General features: G+C 41.4%; 1 protein-coding gene across 1 annotated transcript in view; it reads left to right on the forward strand.

Annotated features, from left to right (window-relative positions):
• The window catches only part of znf469 (zinc finger protein 469), a 215,847-nt gene that overhangs the window by 111,188 nt on the left and 81,956 nt on the right, over positions 1-22,703 (forward strand). The window contains exon 4 of the mRNA XM_086298266.1: positions 18,032-18,070. The gene's annotated coding sequence lies outside the window, so the exon portion shown is untranslated. The remainder of the gene's footprint in view (positions 1-18,031; positions 18,071-22,703) is intronic.

The following is a 22,703-nucleotide window of genomic DNA, read 5'->3' on the forward strand; positions in this document are numbered from 1 at the left end:
AAAACCTCAATCTATTGAATAAAAAGAAGCAGGTGCTTTACTGAAACAGTCAGACAAAGTAAGTAAAGCTGTAACTCTGTTTACTTTCAGTTGCAGGAGGAAATTTGACAGTCTATCATTGTTAGTTAGTTTCCACATTACAGCCAATCAACTGTCAAGCTGTTTTCTTAAGTTTGATGTACATTGTACATTGATGACAATGGTCCAATCGCTTATAACAACAGTTAAGATACCACGGGAAATTAATCTCACCAGATTCACTATCAAAAAGACTGGCTTATCTTGTCACATGCTGGCACGGTGCTCAGTGAGAATGAATGTATTTAACAACCTATAACTCATCTTAATTATGACTTGGCATGATGCACAGTAGCAGTACACCATAAACAGCATAAAGTCTGCCCTTATTTGCTTAAACACACTGATTGATGAGCTGATTCAATGATCGTTGAGTATTTTCTCGATCTGTTTCCTTTCTTGATTTCTTACCACACATACTTATATCAGTGCTTCATAACAAATTTGGCAGACCCTAACAACACAGATATGATCGTGTAGCTTCTGCCACAGCTTCTAAGGGAGCTTGATAGTGTAACCAGAGGCAGTGATGCTATCAGGTGCTGCGGTTAAAAAGACTCTATGCTTTGGCAGAGGTTGACATGATATGTGGTGCGCGTTCATGCAGCATGTCCGGTATCTCTTTTACACTCACACCTGCTCATGATTTATTTTAACACCCTTGGTTTGATAAATGAACAGACGCACCTGCGTATGCACTCTCAGCCTTATCTGAACACACACACACACACACACACTCAATAATTCCCAGAGACCTGGTTGATTACAGTGCGCTGAATGTGGCAGAGATAGTAGTTGTTGGTCTTTGTCCTGCTTTGAGGTAGCAGCTTCACTGGAATTGTGGGTGGGCTTGCAAGATTGTCATGCTTGGCAGATGGTAATTTTGGGTTGAGTCTGCGGTTAGTATTGGGGTAAGGATATAAGTTATGGCTGGTGCTGGTTTGACTAGGCGGAGTCAGCAGCAGGGAACAGTAGCTTTGTCCCTCTCTCTGACTGTAATGCCGATAAGCTTTGCCATTTCCTCCACTTGTCTTTCTTTCTGTCTCCATGTTTTAGTTTGTCTTCTGATTTTCTGTGGAGGAAAAGGGGAAATGAGGAGGAAGTAGAGCAAAAAAAAAAAGAAGAATATACTAAAAACAGAGAGTGAGACAGGGGGATAGACAGGAGGAAACAGGACAGGGCAAGAAAGAGGGAGGCACTGTTTGAAGTCAAACAAAAATCGTCCGTATCCTCAGGAAGTCACTGCTGCCAAAGACGGATAAACACGGGACTGTTTCTTGTGGTTATGATTACATGTGTATTGTGTGTGTGTGCGTGTGTGTGTGTTCACATACTGTCTTTCTCTTTGATAATGCCACTATTTCTTGAAACAAAGCCCATATTTTAGCATGCAGCTGTGGTTCAGTTTGGCTTCTCCTTCTTTTCAAAGTCACATCGTGCCCTCTGCTTAGCCCTTCCCTTAACCCCCAGGGTAATGAATTAAGCTGTCTAAAGGTCTGCATTCACTGCTTGTCTGCTCAAGGCCCAGAGGGGTGTTTTTTTCCCCTTTTCCCTGGGTCCTATGAGGACTTGATTGAGTGCTAACAAGGAACACTTTTATGGATTTCAGATAACATCACAGTGCCTTACTAATAGTGGTCCGCGGTCTCTGGGGTCATATTAGCTTGAATCATTTGAGGTGTGGTCTGAGGTCTTTGTGAATGTGACGGTGAGACTAGGTTAGAATAAAGGTAGTATTAATTTAAGGCCAATGGTAAATGCCAGGTGTATAGTTTCAGGTTAGGATTTAGAGCTACAGAGTGTGAAGAGTGTCCTCAAAAGTATAGAAATGTGTGTTGTGTGCGCTAAATGGTAAAATGGGATCAGAAAGTTCAAATCTTTCCTGTTCTGTGCATCGTAACAAGACAGATGAGCTTAAATGAAAATGAATGCTTGCGGTTTGAGAGGTGATTGCATCTGTGTATATATAAATTCTTTTGGTGGGACACCGAGGGCATGCAAAGTGGTATTAGCTCTGCTGTAATGACACAGAGTGATGGAAATACCACAGCCACCTTGACAAAACTCGCCCGGCATAACGGCTCGGGGCACAGTGCGCTCAGAGATTACACATTAGTGCGAGTGTGGTTGCGGGGTGTGTATGTACTCCCACCTTAGTCTACAATCGTCTAGACTCTCTAACAGCCCTGTTGTGGAACAGCTAATCAACGCAGCTGATGAAGCAGTGCGAGTAAGAGAGAGCAGTGAGGGTAAAGATCACAAGGCATATTTAAAAGAGACAAAAAGAAAATTACTGAAAGAGAGAGATGTAGGATCGTTCTTGAAATGATCATCAACTTTCGTGTAGATATTCAAATAGGGGTTTGTGTGGTTTGGGTTTGATGTTAGTGGTGAGACCAGCAGGATGGCTGGCCAACAGGATGTGACTTTTAAACAACCAGCAAAAATATTTTCCAACTTAATTAAAGGGCTCTGGCCCTCTCAGAAGATAGCAAAATGATTATGCCCCATAGGCCAACTGCCACTCAATAGAGACTCTCCTCCCTCTTGTTCTGAAAAGTCCTTTGTTTTCTGGGAGCTGTCACTCGTACTTTATGCAGGTTTCTGAGGGATTTCCAACCTTGGACCTCATGCCTGAGAGGCTTAATAAGAGAAAAATAATTTCTGAAACCACATCTGATATATGAAAGCACATCTGTTTAATAGCACAAGTACGGATACTATATCTTTAATTTTATTTTATTTATTTGTCTCTCTGTGTCTCTATTTGGACTATAAAAGCTATAAGTGGCTCGACCTTTCCCTGCACATACCGTTCCAGCACTGCCCATTGTGACTCAAACCCTTGGAGTGGACGGCCGATCGTGTCCTGTGTTCATAGCTGGACTGGCCATCGGGCATACCGGGCATTTGCCCAGAGGGCCACTGGCGATTTTTTGTTTTTATGGGCTGATCGATATTTTTTTTTTTGGAAGGGTATAAATAATTAAAGGTGTTGGATTGGCCAGTTGGTCATGATCGACTCTGGGCTGGACCAATTACAGCCGAGGAGGTCGGATGCACCCTCCCCCTTGTTTAGCAATCTTATAGACGAACTAAAGAAAATGGAGAACAAAAAAAGGAAAGGAGGTGCAGAAAAACTTAGGGCCAAAAAGAAACAAGCCCTTCAGGCAGACGCTGCCAAATGTGTAAAAATAACTGAATTGTTTGGCGGTAGCTAAATCAAATCAAATCAAATCACTTTTATTGTCACATCACATGTGCAGGTACATTGGTACAGCACAAGAATGGCTACATCTGAAACTAATAAATATATGTACAATATATAATAGTATATGCATTTCTGGATGTGTATACTAAATATTTTTCTACGTACGTGTGTGTGTGTGTGTGTGTGTGTGTGTGTGTGTGTGTGTGTGTACACATTTTACAAATTAAATAGAGTAAACAATAAATAAAATACATAAAATAAAATATACAGAGTGAGACGTGCAAAACAGTGGCGTTACTGTACAGTATGGAGTGCATAATGTTAAAGTTCTAGTAGTGAAGCTGAGGTGTCTATGAAGTGTTCAGCAGTCTGATGGCCTGATGGAAAAAGCTGTCTCTCAGTCTGCTGGTACGGGACCAGATGCTGCAGAACCTCCTTCTTGATGGAAGTAGTCTGAACAGTTTATGGCTATGGCCATAAATCTGTGGAAGCTATGGCATAGCTTCCACAGATTTAGCAACATCAGCAAGTGGTGGAGGCCAGCAGGTGGATAAGGGAAAGGGGAGGCAAGAGGAGGAGAGACAGAGGCGGCCGCCAGTGTTGTGCCAAAAAGTGATTGCCTGCCAAAAACTGATTTCCAATGTTTCCGTGTATTTTTTTTATGTGTAATATCTTTATGTATGTTGGTAAATAGACTTCGGTGAACAGCGTTTACAAAGGGATTATATATAGAATTAAAAAATTATCTGTTTTTTCAAGTATCTTTACAGCTCTGTGTTATTGTACTTACATTATAACCAATCCGGTCCTTTATCCTCACTTAAAATATTTTTACAGAACTATTGTCCTATTTGCTGCCATTTCTGCTGTCCTCTTGGCCAACTTACTCTTACAAAAGACATTTTTAATGTTAATGAGATTTTTTAACTGCATAAATAAAGGTTATATAAAGTTTTTGGCAAATACCGGAAATCACTTTTTGGCAGACAATCACTTTTTGGCACAACACCGTTCATAGTGGCAGAGCAACTGAACTTCAGGTAAGAAGTTATGACCTGCTGTCTATCTGTGCCAGATATAAACCAAGTTTAGTTGCAGTTTGTTTTCGTTGTGCTGACTTTTTACAGTCGCTTAGAATAACTGGTACTGCGTACTAGCTAGCATGACAGAGTTGATATCAAATCAAATCAAATCAAATCACTTTTATTGTCACATCACATGTGCAGGTACATTGGTACAGCACATGTGAGTGAAATTCTTGTGTGCAAGCTTCACAAGCAACAGAGTTGTGCAAAATACAATAATGTAAACAAGCAAAATACAAGAATGGCTACATCTGAAACTAATAAATATATGTACAATATATAATAGTATATGCATTTCTGGATGTGTATACTAAATATTTTTCTACGTGTGTGTGTGTGTGTGTGTGTGTGTGTGTGTGTGTGTGTATACACATATTTTACAAATTAAATAGAGTAAACAATAAATAAAATATATAAAAATATACAGAGTTGAGACATGTGCAAAACAGTGGCATTACTGTACAGTATGGAGTGCATAATGTTAAAGTTCCAGTAGTGAAGCTGAGGTGTCTATGACGTGTTCAGCAGTCTGATGGCCTGATGGAAGAAGCTGTCTCTCAGTCTGCTGGTACGGGACCGGATGCTGCAGAACTTCCTTCCTGATGGAAGCAGTCTGAACAGTTTATGGCTGGGGTGACTGGAGTCCTTGATGATCCTCCCCGCTTTCCTCAGGCACCGCTTCCTGTAGATGTCTTGGAGGGAGGGAAGCTCACCTCCAATTATCCGTTCAGAGCACCGCACTACTCGCTGGAGAGCTTTGCGGTTGTAAGCAGTGCTGTTGCCGTACCAGGTGGTGATGCATCGAGTGAGGATGCTCTCAATGGCACAGTGATAGAAGGTCCTGAGGATGCGGGGGCTCATGCCGAATCTTTTCAGTCTCCTGAGAAAGAAGAGGTGCTGCTGCGCCTTCTTCACTGTTTTGTTTGTGTGTACTGACCACGTAAGATCCTCAGCCAGATGTACACCAAGGAACCGGAAGCTGCTCACTCTCTCCACAGCAGCGCCGTTGATGGTGATGGGGGTGTGTACTTCTCTGCACCTCCGGAAGTCCACTATCAACTCCTTTGTCTTTGCGACGTTGAGGGTGAGATGGTTGTCTTGACACCAGTGGGTCAGGGCGCTGACCTCCTCCCTGTAAGCCATCTCATCACCATTGGTGATAAGACCCACCACTGTAGTGTCGTCCGCAAACTTCACAATGATGTTGGAGCTGTTAGTGGCTGTGCAGTCGTAGGTGTAGAGTGAGTATAGGAGAGGGCTCAGTACACACCCCTGTGGAGCACCAGTGTTCAGTGTGATGGGGGATGAGGTGATGCTGCCCAGTCTGACCACTTGGCGTCTGTCAGACAGGAAGTTAAGGATTCAGCTGCAGAGGGAGCTGCTCAGTCCTAGATCCTGCAGTTTCCTGTCCAGCTTCGAGGGAACGATGGTATTGAATGTTGAGCTGTAATCTACAAACAGCATTCTCACATACGTGTCTCTCTTATATACTGCTGGGCGGGTGCTATGAAGTTACTGATAGTAAATTTTATTTTATGCTTAAGGTTAGTTTCTCAAACTCCTCAAAATCTTAACAAATTGTGCCAATCCTTACATGTTGCACCAGGCTGATTTATCATCAAAAGTGGAGAAGTCTCTGACAGAGGAGACAGAAGAGCAGCAGAGAGAGATGGAGATGGAGAGATGACTTTATGTCATCCATGAGGGATGCATTTGACAAATGTTTCACATATTATAGCCCAACAAGTTACTTATAGCTATTTTAATACGAGCAATCAGTTTTTGGCAAATACCGGAAATCACTTTTTGGCAGACAATCACTTTTTGGCACAACACCGGCTATTGCAGTTAATAATACAACAGCTTCTTGCCATTTTTTGTGTTTCTTTTTATCGCTGTGTAACTGAGTTCAATTGAAAGCCTGCATGTGCTAGTACCTCTTGCCACAAGTTCCCAGAATCCTTTGCGGTCTTACCCCTGAATGACGTCACATTTTTGGTGGGCCGGTCTCTAGTCAAAATGCCCAGGCCGATTTTTTGTCCCAGTCCAGCCCTGTCTGTGTTTTGCAGTTATGCAGTCCAGCCAAATGCTCATTCATAGAAAAGGCCCTTTTGTGACCCACTTGTTGGTTAGCATTTTTTAAACTTCTATTTATGGGCAGACATTTTCTTTGGCACTGGAGGGCGATAATGTTTTTGGTGTGTATATTTTTTGCTCAGGAAAGAGGTTTTCATTCTCAAGTGCCCTTTGAGATCCATCTGTTTTGTTAGTTGTCTGACAGACAGAAGATCTCTGCCTGATTCTCAGCTTAGGATAGTTCAGCTGTATTGGAGTCTGAAGCAGTCACACACATCTGTTTAGATACATGGATGTCTGCTTTTGTCTTGGGGAATGGTTAGTACAGAGATAGATGGTTAATAACATCGAGGGACTGACCAGTGAAGAAAAGACAAGATTAGTATTTCTGTTCTGGTCTGTGCCTGGCTGGAGTTGCTGTGCAGTCTGGCTTTTACTCTCTGTTTATGATTTTGGCTGTGTGGGTTGTGTGTTTGTGTCTGGATAACAGCAGGACCCAGAGGCTTGAGCGTGATAGAGAGGTTAACCAAACCAGGTTAGCCAGAGGGATAGAGTCTGGGTTTGTGGAGTAAAGTGTTATGATGGTTTGTGTTATCTGGACTGACAACCCAAAAGCTCATGAGATGTAACCCTTGGGGGGCTGAGAGATGTGTGTGCCGCGAGGCCTGTTTGCCTTATGTATATGACATGGGGAAGTGTCAGGGACAGTTAAAAGGTGTTGGGTGAACATGAAAACACTGCAAACCTTAGTCAAGCACCCTCCTGGAACTTCTTAGACCCCCATCTGTTTTTGTTCTGCACACCAGCAAACAGAAACAGACATGCAGTGGCGTAAAAATGCGTAAAAGGCAACTGCATTAAATTGTCTGTGAGACGAAGCTTTCCAGAGAGAGTAATGAAAGAAATTGAGAATGGCACCAATAGCCCATGCAAATGATTCTAGTGGTCTATAGTGGGTGCTAATGCAACCTACAGGTCATCATTAGGCCGTTGTGATGGGAAACCTGAAGGCAATTAAAAGTCTACAGTTCTCCAGACAGTGGTGAGTCACTGGTGATAGAGTTGAAGCTTAACAGTAACCAGTCCTTGTGACTCAAACAAATTTGGCTTCGAGTGAGATTTTGTTAATGTGATAGAGTTGTTTGGAAGGTCTGCACAGTTTGTGGTACTTTCTTCCTTTTGATACGTCCCTTTGTGGCATTTTTTGTGATTCAGCATTGCTCACGGTGATGACAAGTGGACATTTGTTTTTTATGCTGATTTGACTGGGAAAGGCACTGACTACACTGGGTTTGCTTTCTGCTCACAATAAGAGAACCAAGCTGGCATGGTAAATATGAAGCAGGGACATCTGTTGTGGTTGTTTATTTACATTGCAAGGAAGTGACAAACTACTTTATCCTTTCCTCTGTTGACTTTACTAGTTTATTTTGTTCAATCAATACTTTTATACCATCCCTGCTTCTTTGAACCACTATTAGCTTTTTATTTTTTCCACTCTCATTTGCCATTTTATTGCCAGATGGAACTTGAATGCTGAACACATACTATATGGAAACAGTGCAGAGTCAGACAGTCTGTCGAGAGATTACAACAGCTGTATCACGCTATTAATAAAAATATCATAAGGTTTAATGAATCAGTTCTCATCAGAGATGAGTCAAATAATTAGATGAAAGCCATGTAATGTCTGAATCAGCAGCAGGTTGACTGTACAATACTGAGGTGAAGGTGTTTGAAAGTGTAGTGTTCACAGTGGGTGGTGTGTCTGTCTGCATCCTTTATGACTCTGATTCATTACCAAATCATAACAGAAAGTGAGTGAAGATTTTCCACAGGCAGTCATTACTGTGGGTACCATTATATGTTTGAGTTCAAATCTACTGGAAAATACACATCACCTTTCTTTATAAGTTATATTAGCACACTGATACTCATGAGTACACCGTGCTAGTACTTGGTTGGACCCTGTTTTGTTTTCAGGACAAAACAGACGAGTTCTTCATTTCATAGATTCAACAAAGTGTTGGATATACTTTTGCACATTTGCACATCCATCATGCAAGCTAAATCCCTAAGGAGCTCAATTTGATTGAGATCTGGTGTCTGTGGAGGCCATTTGAGTACTGAGAAATTACTTCATATTCAAGAAATCTGTTTGAGATGATTTAAGCTTTGTGACATGCAACAAATGCGCTTTTGCAAACAAGGTTTGGACATAGTAAGCAAGAATATTCAAGCAGGCTATGGCATTTTAAAAAAGCTCAGTTGCTACAAAGCAGCCTAAATTGTGCCTAGAAATGATACCCCACACCTGGCAGATGTCCTGTTGGTCACGACAGATGGCGCCCCTCCCTGAGCCTGATTCTGCGGTAGTTTTCTTCTGTTAAAAAGGAGTTTTTCCTTCCCTCTGTCACCAAAGTGCTTGCTCATGAGGGATTGTATGATTGTTGGGTTTTTCTCTGTATGTATTATTGTAGGATCTACCTCTGAAATGTTCTCAGTTTTTGTTTAACAGTAATGCAAGAAATATGGTTCCCGTCAGCTTGGCTTTATGGGCCTTTGGGCTGCCTGAACTGCAGTTGTAGTCATATGAAAAGGTATTTCTTTCCTTCATCTGAGGGCCGCACCTATGCTTTCCTGACTTGGGTGGCATTGTTTGGTGTTGGGAGAAAATCTGTTACGGCCTCTCTCTTTCTCCTTTCCTTCTCTTTCGCTTGGGGTAACCTTTTTCTCTGTCCTGGGATGGTGAGGGGACAGGTCTACGGTGTTATTTTTGTGCCACTATTCTGAGCGCACGTAAAAAAACATTGCAGGTGCAAGTGTTGCATTTTGAGAAGAAATTTATTTATTTATTTACATCCAATTTACAAACGGCTGGGTGCAAGATTTGACTATTTTCACTGTGAGTACGTTGTCATTCAAACCAAGGTAAGTCAGCTGGAGTGCATCGAGTGTAATAGCCATGGTTCACACCCTACTACAGTTGATGTTATACATTTATCAATGAACTGCTAAAATCTCGTTGTCATATTATGTGCCCATAATTGTAAAGTTGATGCAAATTACCACATTGATAATCGGGCAAGATACATTTCATAGGCAGGCTTCCCTACAGTTGTGCGAAAGAATTAGCAAATCGTTACATAGCACGTATGTCTGCAAAGTCACTCCATTCGATGTTTGTTCACAATTTCTATAACCTCCGAGACCACCAACGATAATATAGAACTTACCGGAATGAAAATGTCCGGTAAGTTAAGTGATATCTAGAGATGGAAGTGAACTGGATATCAACTCGTCTCACGGCTGTTGTGTGTGCTTTCGCTCCTTTGTGGGTTGCGCTTTGTTTGGACCCAGAAAATGGCGCATCAGGCCAAAATCCTTTCCACGCCCACCCCCGTGACATCACGCTCCAAAGCCGTATAGCAGCCCCTCTTGCTCAGTTTTTGCATTTGCGCTTGCTCGCAATGTGTTGCTTCCGCTCTCAACATTTCTGCCCAAGTGCGTTCAACTGTGCTATAAAACCAGCCAATCACAGACTTGGATGGAAAAAAACTCTGATTGGCTGTTTTGGTCTCCAATCAGCCTCGTTTGAGTTTTGGACGAAATGCATTCTGGGATATTGCATTTCGTCATTTTGAGTTGATTGGAGACCAAAACAGCCAATCAGATTTTGTTTGCATCCAAGTCTGTGATTGGCTGGTTTTGTGGCACAAATATAACGGTGTACAGAAAGAGTTAAACGCGCACGGGCAGAAAAGTTGAGAGCGCAAGCAACATATTTCGAGCAAGCGCAAATGCAAAAACTGAGCGAGAGGGGCTGCTATTGTGTGTGTGTATGGATGATAGCAAACACTGAAATACATTTTTTGCACGCAGCAATGAATTTTGTTCACTCAAATTTAGCTTTTCTTCGCTCAAAATAAATTTCTTCTCAAAATGCAACACTTGTACCTGCAAATTATTTTTAAGTGCGCTCAGAATAGTGGCACAAAAATAACGCCATACAGGTCTGGGTGATCTTGTGCCACTGAGCGTGTGCCCCAGCACCCTGGTTATGCCGCCTAGTGTCCTTCCTGTGCTTTGGATCTGTTTCTTGGCTTGTGCAGTGCTGTGGCCCTCCTCTTGTTGGGTGTCTGTGCTGCCTGGATACGACTAGGATGTGCTGTCTGTGTCTTTGGTTCTGGTGCAGACTTTCCTACTTGAAAAAAATGACAAACGAAATGTAAGAAATATGTGGATTATATATATGGATTCCTTAATTTTATTTTTAGTTACCTTAAACAGTTGTTCTTACTCTGGATGTTAGAAGTCCTAAAGAAATAGAAAAAGAAAACCTGGGGAATGAAGGATTAAAGCAAACATCAATCACAGACATGCAGTATGGTGTCACAAGTTCATAAGGAGGTCATAAACCAGTAAGGTTAGCACTCCAGTTTTTAAAGACCCTGATACACTCAGAAACAGTCATGGATGTGGACACACATGCGGTTCTGTTTATTGTGTGCCTCCGCAGTGCACTTGTGCAGTCATAAATCGTTGGCTGCACATGGACATCTGTGCCTAACTAACATGAACATGAAATTTAGTATAATTTTACATTTACCCTGGCCCTCTTATTACAGTTGCTTTACCTACTGTAATCAAAGCTTGGTTCCAAACCTCAGATTTTCTGCCCACATACCACATATTTTCAGAAAATTCACATTACTTGATTTGACCCCGGCTAGAAAATCAGTCAACCAGTCGGTGCTTGGTTTGTGAGCATTATTGTCATTCTTAACAAATACCAACAAGGAAATGGGAACAAGCCAGAATGTGACTGGGATATATATTTGGGATATAGCCTACGTGACAAATTATGGTATGTGCAGATAATTTTGAGTTATCATAGAGGAGAAAAACATGGGTGGACAAATAACATAATGGATCCATTCTGGTGTCTCAGTTATTTATGATAGTTTGCTGGCTTACAGAGATTCAGAATCCTGACACTCCTAAATCAAGTGTGGCCATTATTTATATATTTTCTACACCTGTGCTTTTCTTGCTGTGACATGCCAGAATGTCTCATGCATTAAGTCACATAATCCTGTTGTGGCGGAAAAACATGTTTGCATAGTGTCTCTCTAAAACATTATGTTTGAGTTTCATATATCATGCTCTTTTATGATGTGATTGTGTTTCCTCACAGAGTAAAAGGCAAATAGTGTGTTTCAACTCTACTTGAGAACTTAAAGTGCTTTATACAGCATGTCTCATTCACACAAGCACGTTCTACAGCAAAGTGCTTTTTATCTAACAATCACACTAGACGCGTGGATATATGCAAATTATCTTTGTGTGATATAAACTAGGTCAAAATGAAATATGTGCAGTTGTTAAAAATACAGATTTGTTTTTTAACATCTCTTTTTTTAAACCATGGCCTCTAAGTCCCCTGGCTCTCACATTGACTGTTTGGATTGAATATAGCAGTATTTGGCCTTCATAATACAGCAACACTCCAGTAGAGCTTCCCCCTCCTGAATTCACTGGTAAATGTTTACCTTCACACTCCAACATGCTGGGGTGGTCCCAGAGCACAAGGTTAATGGGCATAAATTGCAAGCGCCCAGCTGTGTGTATATTCAGATGTAAACACAAAAACACAGAAGTGCAGGGATGTGGTAGCACATTCATATGTCCAGCACTGGTAATGTGCAGAAAACAATAATGACAATATTAATGTGGCAGAAATCCAAAATTATATTTAAAATAGCTGAGTGCTGTGTTACCTTCTACAGTGAAGATGGTCATAATTCAAATAGAACTGCTGTTTTGTGATGCAGTATGTGGCACAGATGTTCATGAACTCCCACTAGACGTGTTCAAATCCATTTATTATGGCTCACTGTGTATGAATGTTTGGATAGTATTTCTGAGAATGTGCCTGAGCCTAATTCTCAGAATAAATCTTTTTTTTTTATTCACTCTTTTATTGTACTTGTAAATTTATTTATTTTTACAAACTGCTCTCTTTTTTATATGATATAGTCAAGCACTTGGAAAAAGGGGTACCTTACAAGTTTGATCACTCACTACAAGCCTTTTTAGGGCCTGCTTGGGTCCTCTTACCCAAAGACAGTTAACTGGGTCACACCTTCAATTAGTCTATGATCCTTAGTCTATATGTGGTATTTATCTAATTCAAAAAACAGCATTAATAAACTTCTGAATGTTATTACAGCAGAAGAGAAACTCTAGCCTCAAATATTCCACATTGTGATCTTGCTAAGCATGCATTTTTGACACGTTTTAATAGGCAATTGATTATGAGGATCATTTCATATGTACTTTAAGCTCATCTTGCATTTATTGAATGACCAGCGAGAGCTGGTTGACCTGTTTAATTTTCAACATAAAGTAAAGGTAATTAAGTAAGTTAAATTTTATTTATAAAATATGCTAGCCACTGTTGCAAAACCTTTAGTCTCCTTTCGTTCTTTTCTTGTATGCTAAGGACCCTTGACAAGGTAATATGCAACTGAATTAGCAACAGTGTTGCAGTCGCGATTAAAAGTTTAAGACCACTTGAAAAATGGCAAAAAAAAAACCCCAGCTTTAACGTGCAACAAGAAAAAATGGGAGTGAGACAAAACATTTTTTTGAGCATGCAATTTATGGAAAACAATGCTTAAACTGCAACAGGCTGCTTTACAGCTTATCAAAAGTTTAGGACCACACCTCCAAAAAAACCTGTTCCATGAACTCTGTAATGAGTAGCTCCACTGTTATTGTTCATCACTTCAAAAATTCGTTGTGGCATGCTTTTTTTTTTTTTTTTTTGCCTGTCCCATTTGGTTCTTTAGCCGTCAGAATTGTTGTCAAGGATACCCAATGGATTTACTTTGCCAAATGGATCATCACGGCCTTGCCGTATTGGTCCATTTGATCGACCTTTGTTGTTATTATTTATTTTATTTTATTTTCAGTTGTTACAGACGGGACAGACATGACTGAGGGATAGGAAAGGGAGAAAGAAAGAGGAAGGAAAAGAAAAACAGAAGGGAAGAGGGACAGTGAGAAAGGGCACTTAAAAAGAGAAAGAAGAAAAAAAAATCTCCTGGATCACCTGTTGAGAGAAAAAGAAGAGAAAACAAGCAAAAAAAACTGAGCAACATACAAAGCACAACACCATCACGTTAATGTAGCTAAGTGTAAACAGCAGTAAATACTAAATATTGAATGTTGTTGTGTAGCAAGCAGGACCGACAGCGCACAATGTGCTTGGAAATAGCAGCCAATAGAGGTGTAGTGTATGTCTATGAACAGTGAACACCCGTGTGCACACCTGTGTGGATCAGCGCGCTTGTATTCAAAAGGTTTCCCCATGTAATGGTCTGCTAGAGGATGTAGAGAGCCATAGCCCTGTCCCCCAGGGCATGAAGCAGGCATGGAGGAGATCCAGGCCCCAGACATCCAGAGGCCCCAGAGTGCGAGAGCCCAAGGAGGACCATCGAAGGGGCATCCGTGCCACCCTCCTGGGAAGAGCTGAGAAGAGCCCCAGATGTGGCATGCTTGATGCAAGCGTTTCCACGAGGTAAAGGGAAATGTTTCTCCAAATGGTGAACAGGGCCACACGAAGGGCAACTTCCCTTGTTATCCATCCCCAAAGGTTCTCAATTGGATTTAGATCAGGGGAGCATGCAGGATGGTCCAAGAGAGTGATGCTATTCTCCTGGAAGAAGTCCCTTGTCCTTGTGTATTGTGTATTGTATTGTCCTGTTGAAAAACCTAGTCATTACCACACAGACGGTGCCCTCAGTCATGATGGATGCTCTCTGCAACACCTGGACATAGCTAGCGACCGTTTGATGCACCTGCACCTCCTGGAGCTCCATTGTTCCACTGAAGGAAAAAGCCCCCCAGACCATTATGGCGCCCCCTTCCACTGTAGAGCATTATTGAAAACATCTCAGGTGGGATATTCTTGTCATCCCAGTAACATTGGAAACCATCAGGACCATCAAGGTTACAATATTTTTTTCATCAGAGAATAAAACTTTCTTCTACCTTTCTTTTTTTTTTTTTAAATGACATCAGAAACAGCAGTATGCGACATTACATGATGGCAGAGCTTCAGTTCATCCTTTGTCATTTTTTTTTTTTTTTTTTAATAAATAGGACAGGGGGAATGAATGAGAGAAAGAGGGGGAGAGAAAGAAAGAAAACCAAAGGGGAGAAGAGATGGTGAGAAGGGGGGGGAAGAGAGAGAGGAAAAAAAAAAAAAAGAACTCCTGGGTCACCTGTATGGAGAAAAAAAAAAAAAAAAAAAAAAAAACAAACAGAGGAGACAGCAAACAACAAAGAGCAACATAATAATAGAGAAAACAAAGCACCATCACAATAAACTAGCTAGCCATAGATATCAATATTTACTAAATAATAAACGATATTGTGCAGCACGCAAGATAGACAGCGCACAGTGTGCTTTGAGGTAGCAGCCAAGAAAGCTTTAGTCCGCGTCTGTGAATACCCATGTGTGCATACCTGTGTGGATCAGCATGCTTGCATTCCAAAGGTTTCTCCATGTAATGATCTGCTAGGGAGTGTGGGGGGGCCACAGCCCCGTCCTCCAGGGTGTGAAGCGGGTATGGAGGAGATCAAAACTCCAGACATCCAGAGGCCCCCAGAACACAAGAGACCATGGAAGACCAACAGAGGGGCAGCCGCGCCACTGTTCCAGTAAGAGCTGAGGAGAGTCCCAGATGAGGGCTCGCCCAGCAGCCGCGGAGCAGAAGTCAGGGGGAGTTGCAGTGACGCGCCCGTGAGCTCCGCCGGCCCCCAGCTGCGCCTGAGTGACCGAGCCCCTTCTTCTACCTTTCAAATTCCTCTGTTTGGTGCTCTCTTGCAAAATCCAAACAGTCAGTTCTGTGTCAGATGAGGCCTTTGAAGACGTTTTTTGTTTTTAAAGCCCTTTAGGCTCAGATGCTGTCTGATGGTTATGCAGGTGGCACCAGTTACGACCTTAATTTGGGTTGAGGATCGCCCAGTGTCTTGACAGACAGCCAATTGGATCATCTGGCTCAGTGCTGGTGAATTTTTTGGGGATCTTCCACTTGACTGTTTTGTTCCGTGACCCTGAAGATCATTTAAGAAATTCCAAATGACTGTCTTACTGCGTCCCACCTCAGCAGCGATAGCACTGCGAGAGTCCCCACTTATGCAATAACCCGACCACGTTCAAAAACGGAAAGTTTTTTTGCCTTTGCCATCAGAACATCATGACAGTCTGGCTACCTGACAGAAAATGATAATGAATTCACATTTTTGTACAGATTTGGCCTTTTAAAGACATGTGGTCCTAAACTTTTGATCAGCTGTAAAACAGCCTCTTTCAGTTTAAGCATTGTTTTCAGTAAATTGCATGCTAAAAAAATGTTTTGTCTCACTCCCATTTCTTTTTGTTGCATCTTGAAGCTCTACTTGGAACCTTCTTAAGATCCAACCATGAAAAATGGTTGAAAAATGGTTGAATAATGCATGAAAAATAAGATTTTCTGGCCATTTTACAAGTGGTCTTAAACTTTTGATTTGGACTGTATGTGACTACTTAGAAGACTTAATCAGGAGCCTTACAGCAGCATTCTGAACAACCTGTAGAGGTCCAGCATAATCTTTGGTAAGATGAGTAAATAATGATTTAAATTTATCCAGGTGTTATGAAATAAAGGCATGAATAATAATTTCCATTTAACAGTGTGGAACTCAACTTGCAATAAAGTGATAAAAGCAAGAGCGAAGCAGAGCGCAGTTGCAGAAGAGCAAAGAGGGAGTTGAGTAAAAAATTACTTCAAGGTTAATAGAATCTACATACCTATACGAGGACTTAGTAACTTAGAAACATCTTGAGGCTTAAAAAAGATATACAATTTAATGTCATCTGCATAGCAGTGATAACAAATGTCTTTAAACTGTCTCAAAATGTGCTGAACATGGAGCAAATGTACCAGAAACAGAAATTGCAGACAGACTGAAAGACATTTTTCAATAAAGATGCAGGTAACATGTCAAGAAGGCATGTGGATACTTTCATTGAGTCAACTAATTTGATCAGTTCATGTAAAGAAACAGGTTTAAAAAAAAAAAGAATAATAATTACCTTTTAAAATAACAGGCTAACTGAAGGACACTTTTTTCTACACAGGAAATTTGCAACATTTTCTGAATCTTCTTTTGAAAATAAAAAATGGCACGGCAGGTGAATGGTGTTAAATAACACCTTAGGATTGTCTGTGCTCTTTGAAACTAGTTTTGAAAAATAGTTACTCATCTCATCTTTGGCTGAAATGGTAAAAGAAACTAAGAGGTCCTTTAAATGAAGGAGCCGAACGAGTAAACGTGTTGAGCTCCACGCACACTGAACAAAATGCTTTAAACAACCAATACTTTTTATTTATCTAAGGGAAGGAATGTTTATGTGTCATCATATTCATGTCTGCTTTTTCTCAATATGTGAGCGCCTGCTCTTTGAATGTTTGGTCTTAGTAAGCACCCTGCATTGTTGGATGATCAACTCTGTGTTTCATGGGGTGGGGGATACAGCTTTGTGAGTCATGTTTACAAAAAAAAGCATGGTTTCCCAAACTTAGTCAGCAATCACAGACAAGAAAAAGAACATATTATTCTCTGTGGGGTTGCTGAGAGAACCCACACCCACCAATGAAATGTGAATTATATTATCTGTATAAATAGACACATACGCGCACACATAGCTGGGAAAAACAAACGTGAGTACATTACTCACAGTTGTCTCTTTGTTCTTTGAGTCTTTTTCTTTTATTCTTGTCAGGTTGATGCCACATGTGGCGTAGCTTTGAACCTGTGTAGGATTAAGCGTGTCTGTCTGGCTGGAGTCATCTGAAAGCAGGGCATAGCACTGCTGGGGCATCTGACTTTTGCTGCTTTTCAGTCAGAACACAGTTTTTCCATATATTAATGTAATGAACATAGTATTATCAGCTTTTCAGTAACATTTCCACATCATGAACATTTTTGTGTAAATATGTGATAACTGGTAAAGAAAATTCAACTGTGGAGTTGAGTAGATTATTCCCTATGAATTAAGCATTATTGTTAAAATATTTAGTATGCTGGATATGGATGAAAAAGGTATATCGGTTTCATTCAGGCTTCTATATCTTATAATCTTCCTGTCTTTAACCATGTTGCCAGGTTTAGACAATCATGCTGAAAAATATAGCTCCCTCTAAGCATCTTTGTTTAATTCTTTCCAGAAGGTGAAAGAAGGCCTTTCTTGGTAAATCTTTCATGATTTTAGAAGAAATAAACAGTAAACACTGTGAAGAAGTAAACAAAACTGTAATAAAAGTGCTGTAGAGGAAGCTTTAATTAAGCACTGGTTGTTATTTTTTTTTATTTCCAAATGAAAGTGGAAAGCTGCTCTGATATCAAAGGCAATCACAATGGAAAACAAAAAAATGAATAAAAATAGAAATACCCTCATTCTTTTCCAAGACCACAGATTGGCATTTTATGAACTGTATTTACACTCGACTCTCTCTTTTGTTTATAGGTAGTGGTGTCTCTTGAAGCCTGACAGCATATGATGCCAGTAAGTGCTACCACATACCTTGTTTGATGACTCAAGAAGAAAATGTGTGCTCTGGATATGCTCAGTAGTAGTAGTGTGACACAAACCCCGTTTTTTTTTCACGAGATTCTGCAGCGTTTGATATAAAAATTTCTCCCATGGGTAAATTTTGACTTTTCGTCTTTTCGTCTACCTCTCCCACATGTTAACGCCCATCTTTGACCACAGCCAATAGGGGATAATGCATGGTTGATGCTTTGCCCCTCCCTGTGAGATGTAAATCTTGTTTTTCTCTGCTGACCACCACGATCCCAGGAAAAGACAACAGTCTTCCAAATGACACGGTTGTAGACTTCCGATTACAGCCCTGGCACTTACTCTACCAATGTGTAAACACATGATGGAGAGACACAGAGCGAAAGAGACAGAGAGAGGGACACAGGGAGACAGAAAAGAGATGTGCTGCTGCACGTGGACTGCTTTTTGTTTGAATGTAGATGGTTAGAAGAGCTGGATGCCTTTACTTAAGCTGTCTCACTGCACGAGACTGGTTTCTCAGAGCTTGAGTGGATTATTAAACAATAGGCATAGCTCATTCATTTTAGCCAGATGCCATCAAATTTTCTTTTCATTTGTCCCCTTGGTAAAAGCAGGAACACTTCAGTCTGCACATTTTCATCCATGCAACGTTAGTTTTATGTGATAGATATATATTTCTGAATCATATCCATACAAATTTTTATTACAGTAGTTTCAGCCACAAATCGTCTTTGTGATCCTGTGGCCTGTGAGAAGACAGTCCTAGCTTTGGCTTCATCTTGGCCTTCTGACCAAAAGTGTGATAATTTTAGACTCTAGTCTCTCACATGGTCTGGAGCAAGGACGGCATTTTGGAAATAAACTTGGAATTTAGCTTAATTGCAGTTTACAGATTTAGGAGGGGCAGCGTTCTCTTCTTTATTTTCTTGCATAAATAGAGAGTGACTGCAGGCCAAAGACATGAGGTTTCAAAGCCACAAAAAGAGGTTAAAGAACGTCAGAGGCAGTGAGGACAGCCTGGCTTCCAAACGCTCCCTATAGCCATGCTCTGCTCGTAATGTGAGATCCTTCTCACCAGTCGCCAAATGCATCAGATTTAATATTCCACCCAGGCTATTATGTCCCTCTAGTAAAACTCAAATGTTAGTTTTAAAGCTCTTCATGGACAGCCAAGTTACAGTGTTTGCTTTTTTCAGATGCTAATTTTTATTGTAGGAGGTTTTAGAAGGTAGAGCAGGGACCCATTTTTGCTCCATTTCATTTCCATACAGCAAATGACTCATCCGCTGAGCTCCTCAAACTTTGACAGCTTCTCTGCAAATACTGTTTGCACGTAGAGGTCTATATGTTTATCAAAGCCTCGTTACTCACATATGATATCGCTCATTATGAATTGAGTTGTTTCTTAAGTCTCTTTTTTATCTGCTTCTTTCCATTTCGCAACTCCCTTTACCAAGACATATATTTTTTGTGTTTGGTCATGTCTGTGTAATGCAGTAAAAATAAACATAATTAAACCTTTAACCCTATGCTGAATGGCATTACAGCGTGCTAGGAGTTGTAAATTAAAACATAATTTATTTATTTTTTCATATTACCTGAAAAAACAGTATCAGTCTGGTATGAGTCTATTGTGCTTTGGCTTGTTTATATGAAAAGTACTAGATACACATTAATCTAACACTAAAAATGCACAGTGCAGTTATAGGTGTTTACACCATTGCATCATTGCAGAGCAATAGCAGTCACTTCAGAGAGATGCTAGATCACCCTCAAGAACACAGAAACTGACATGGGAGATGCATCAGTGGAGAAAAGTGGGTGTAGATGGACATGTGGATAATGAAGAGGCTCACTGGGAAGAGTTTGTCAGAATCAACTTCTTGAAATAGGATAAGTGTGAGCTTTTGAATACTCCCTAAAGTATATACTCGTGACGGTATCTGATTTTGAGGCTGAGTAATTCAGGCAGTGAGTGTGGGCTGCCAAAGGAAAATGTGTTTAGTTTAGAGGAGCTGGAGAAAAGGGTGGAAGGCTGGAAGCAGCCATTCAATAGGAATGAAAAATTATATTTCAGTATAGTCTTAGGAGCTTGGAAAGAAAAGCGTCCGGACTTCTTTAATTTTCTTGAAGATGTTTCACCTCTCATCCGAGAAGCTTCTTCAGTTCTAAGACCAACTGGTGAAGAGTCCCAGATTTTAAGCCCTACCTAATCATACGAGCCAAGGTGTGAAAATGGGTGTGGGTCATGTATAGGAATTTCTTTCATTTATGTATTAATCGCATTATTTTTGTATAATGCCTTGGTGCCACTGGATTTTAACATGTCTGACACCCATACTGAAGACAAATGGTGGGGGTGTAGTAAGGAAGTTGGGGGAAGCAGACCAGAGTCTTTTGTCTCTTCGAGGACTCTGGGAAGTAGCAAGGGAGTGTGAACCTTACGGTGTGAAACAGCTGTGTACTGCCTTTTGTTCCTGGAGAAGGTATTTAACTGAGAGCCATGCTAGGCTCAGTGAGACTCTGCTGACCCTGCCCCGTGGTCATGTAGGCGCTCCATCAAGCTTGGTTGTCTGTTGTCTTTGTGTGTTTGGATTAAAGAATGTTAGCTACCGCTCACCACTCGTCTGCAGGCTTTATTTAAATAGAAAACTTCCACAACAAAATGGCGACCCAGATGGGACGGTCCGTGTGGTTGCTGAACAACGGTTCCGTGGACGGGCTGATCACCCCTGAGGGAAAAGGTACCTTTGTCCTACCGGCTGTTGAAGCAAAGGAAATGGAGGAGTCACGGAGCCGTGTGTTTCAGTCACCACCGAGACCATTTTGAGGGGACCCCTGCAGATGGGTGAGTTGTAGCTAACTTTGTATAGAGTTATGAGGAGTTTTTTTGTCTGGCCGAGCAGTGAAGTGCTTGCTGCTCCGGAGTTCGAGTCTCCGGAAGGAAAATCCTGGGGTTCGAGTCCCCAGGCTTGTGTTCGGTTCCGGTGTTGTGCAAAAGAAAAGCAGTCGTCTGCCAGAGTAATTGCAAAAACACCGGTCCCTCACAGGGAACGGTGGTTCGAGTCCACCGTTGATAATCACGTCTGCACAATACAGTGTGTGGAGTGACGGTATTTTAGCACTTTTCTGCCGAGAAGGGAAGAAGGCCATTGCAGGGGACGCTCTGAATGTAAATATGGGATCTAGATCCAGTAGCAGCGCTCCACCGGGCGGCCAGAGACAAAACTCAATGCGTGACTGTATGGTAAGAATTGAGTAAATGTGTGGTGTGTAAGATTGCAGAGAATGGTTGTGTGGGAAAAGTTGATGTGTGTGTAAAAACAGTGAGAAATGGGGTTACAAAATGTTGAAAATGGGGAACAAAAAAAAAAAAGAGAGAGAGGAGTGTAGAAATGTGTGTAAAAGTTGTTTCCAACTAGAGGGAGAAGGTGGTACTGCAGGCCACCAGCTCCTCTAGGGTGGACACACGAAAAATTTCTTTTTAGCAGAATTGTTGATAAAAATAGGCAATAAAAATAGGAAGAGGGTTTGGTGTTTTTCAACGTAGAACAACTAAAATCTCTCTGGGATTTTAAGAAAGGGGAGTTCAGAACCAGAGAGGGGAGATGTGTTGTTTCAAGCAGTGAGAAGAATGATCAAAATGTCTCAGTGTGTCACTTGCAGGTGAAGAGCAGACCCGGATCAATTTTCCACGTGCAGCAGTCGGAAGAAAATTATAGGTTAACATGATTAGAAACACTCAAGCCAAGTTTGGCTGAATTATTTTACAGCTTAACTTCCATGTGTTTGTCACCCTGAGAACACAAGCTCCAAGAATCTCTCCCTGAAGACAAGAAATGCAGTTCCAGACCAACGAGATGGATCTCAAGAGCTCACAGCAGTATCCTGAGCAGTGAAGAAAAGGTTCAGCAGCAGCAGCTGTGCAAGACGGCGACAGCAAGGAGAAAAATGGCATCATCATGACTGGGTGGATGGATGTGCATTTCCAACGAGCTGCACCTTCACTGTGTGTGAATGGACCTTTGAAAAGACTGCCTGAGTTGGACATTTGCCACTTTCAGCGCAAAAATGGCAAGATGAGAGTGTTAAAGACACAGGACAAAGCTGAAAGGCATCTGACTCTCACTAGACTGCTGCAAGGGGGGAGATGAGATGAGACCACAGTGGAAGGAGCAGGGGAGAACATGGAGGAAGGCTGTGTGGGAATGAAATTTGGGTTTAGGAAACTGGGAGTAAAAACGACTGCCTTGCATGGAGAATTGAAAAGTGTCTGGAGCACCGCAAAGAGGAGAGGTACACAAAAATTACACAAACAGAAAAATGCATTAATCCTACTAACACAGTAGTGTCCGGCAGCCTCGCCTCTGTCAGTGTGCCCCAGGGCAGCTGTGGCTACAATGTAGCTTGCTATCGCCAGTGTGTGAATGTGTGTGTGAATGGGTGAATGACTGAATGTAGTGTAAAGCGCTTTGGGGTCCTATGGACTAGAAAAGCGCTATACAAATGCAGGCCATTTACCATTTACAAACACACATGCAATGAAGCTCATGAAGACCAAATAGCATTTTAAGCATTTCTGTTACCATCATCTTGTCCGGTTCACTTAGTGGGT

The sequence above is a fragment of the Aulonocara sp. 'chitande type north' Nkhata Bay genome, linkage group LG7 (genome assembly GCF_057382095.1).
Source record: "Aulonocara sp. 'chitande type north' Nkhata Bay isolate Kocher_YH1m ecotype deep benthic linkage group LG7, A_spYH_male_GT1.1, whole genome shotgun sequence".
NCBI lineage: Eukaryota > Metazoa > Chordata > Actinopteri > Cichliformes > Cichlidae > Aulonocara > Aulonocara sp. 'chitande type north' Nkhata Bay.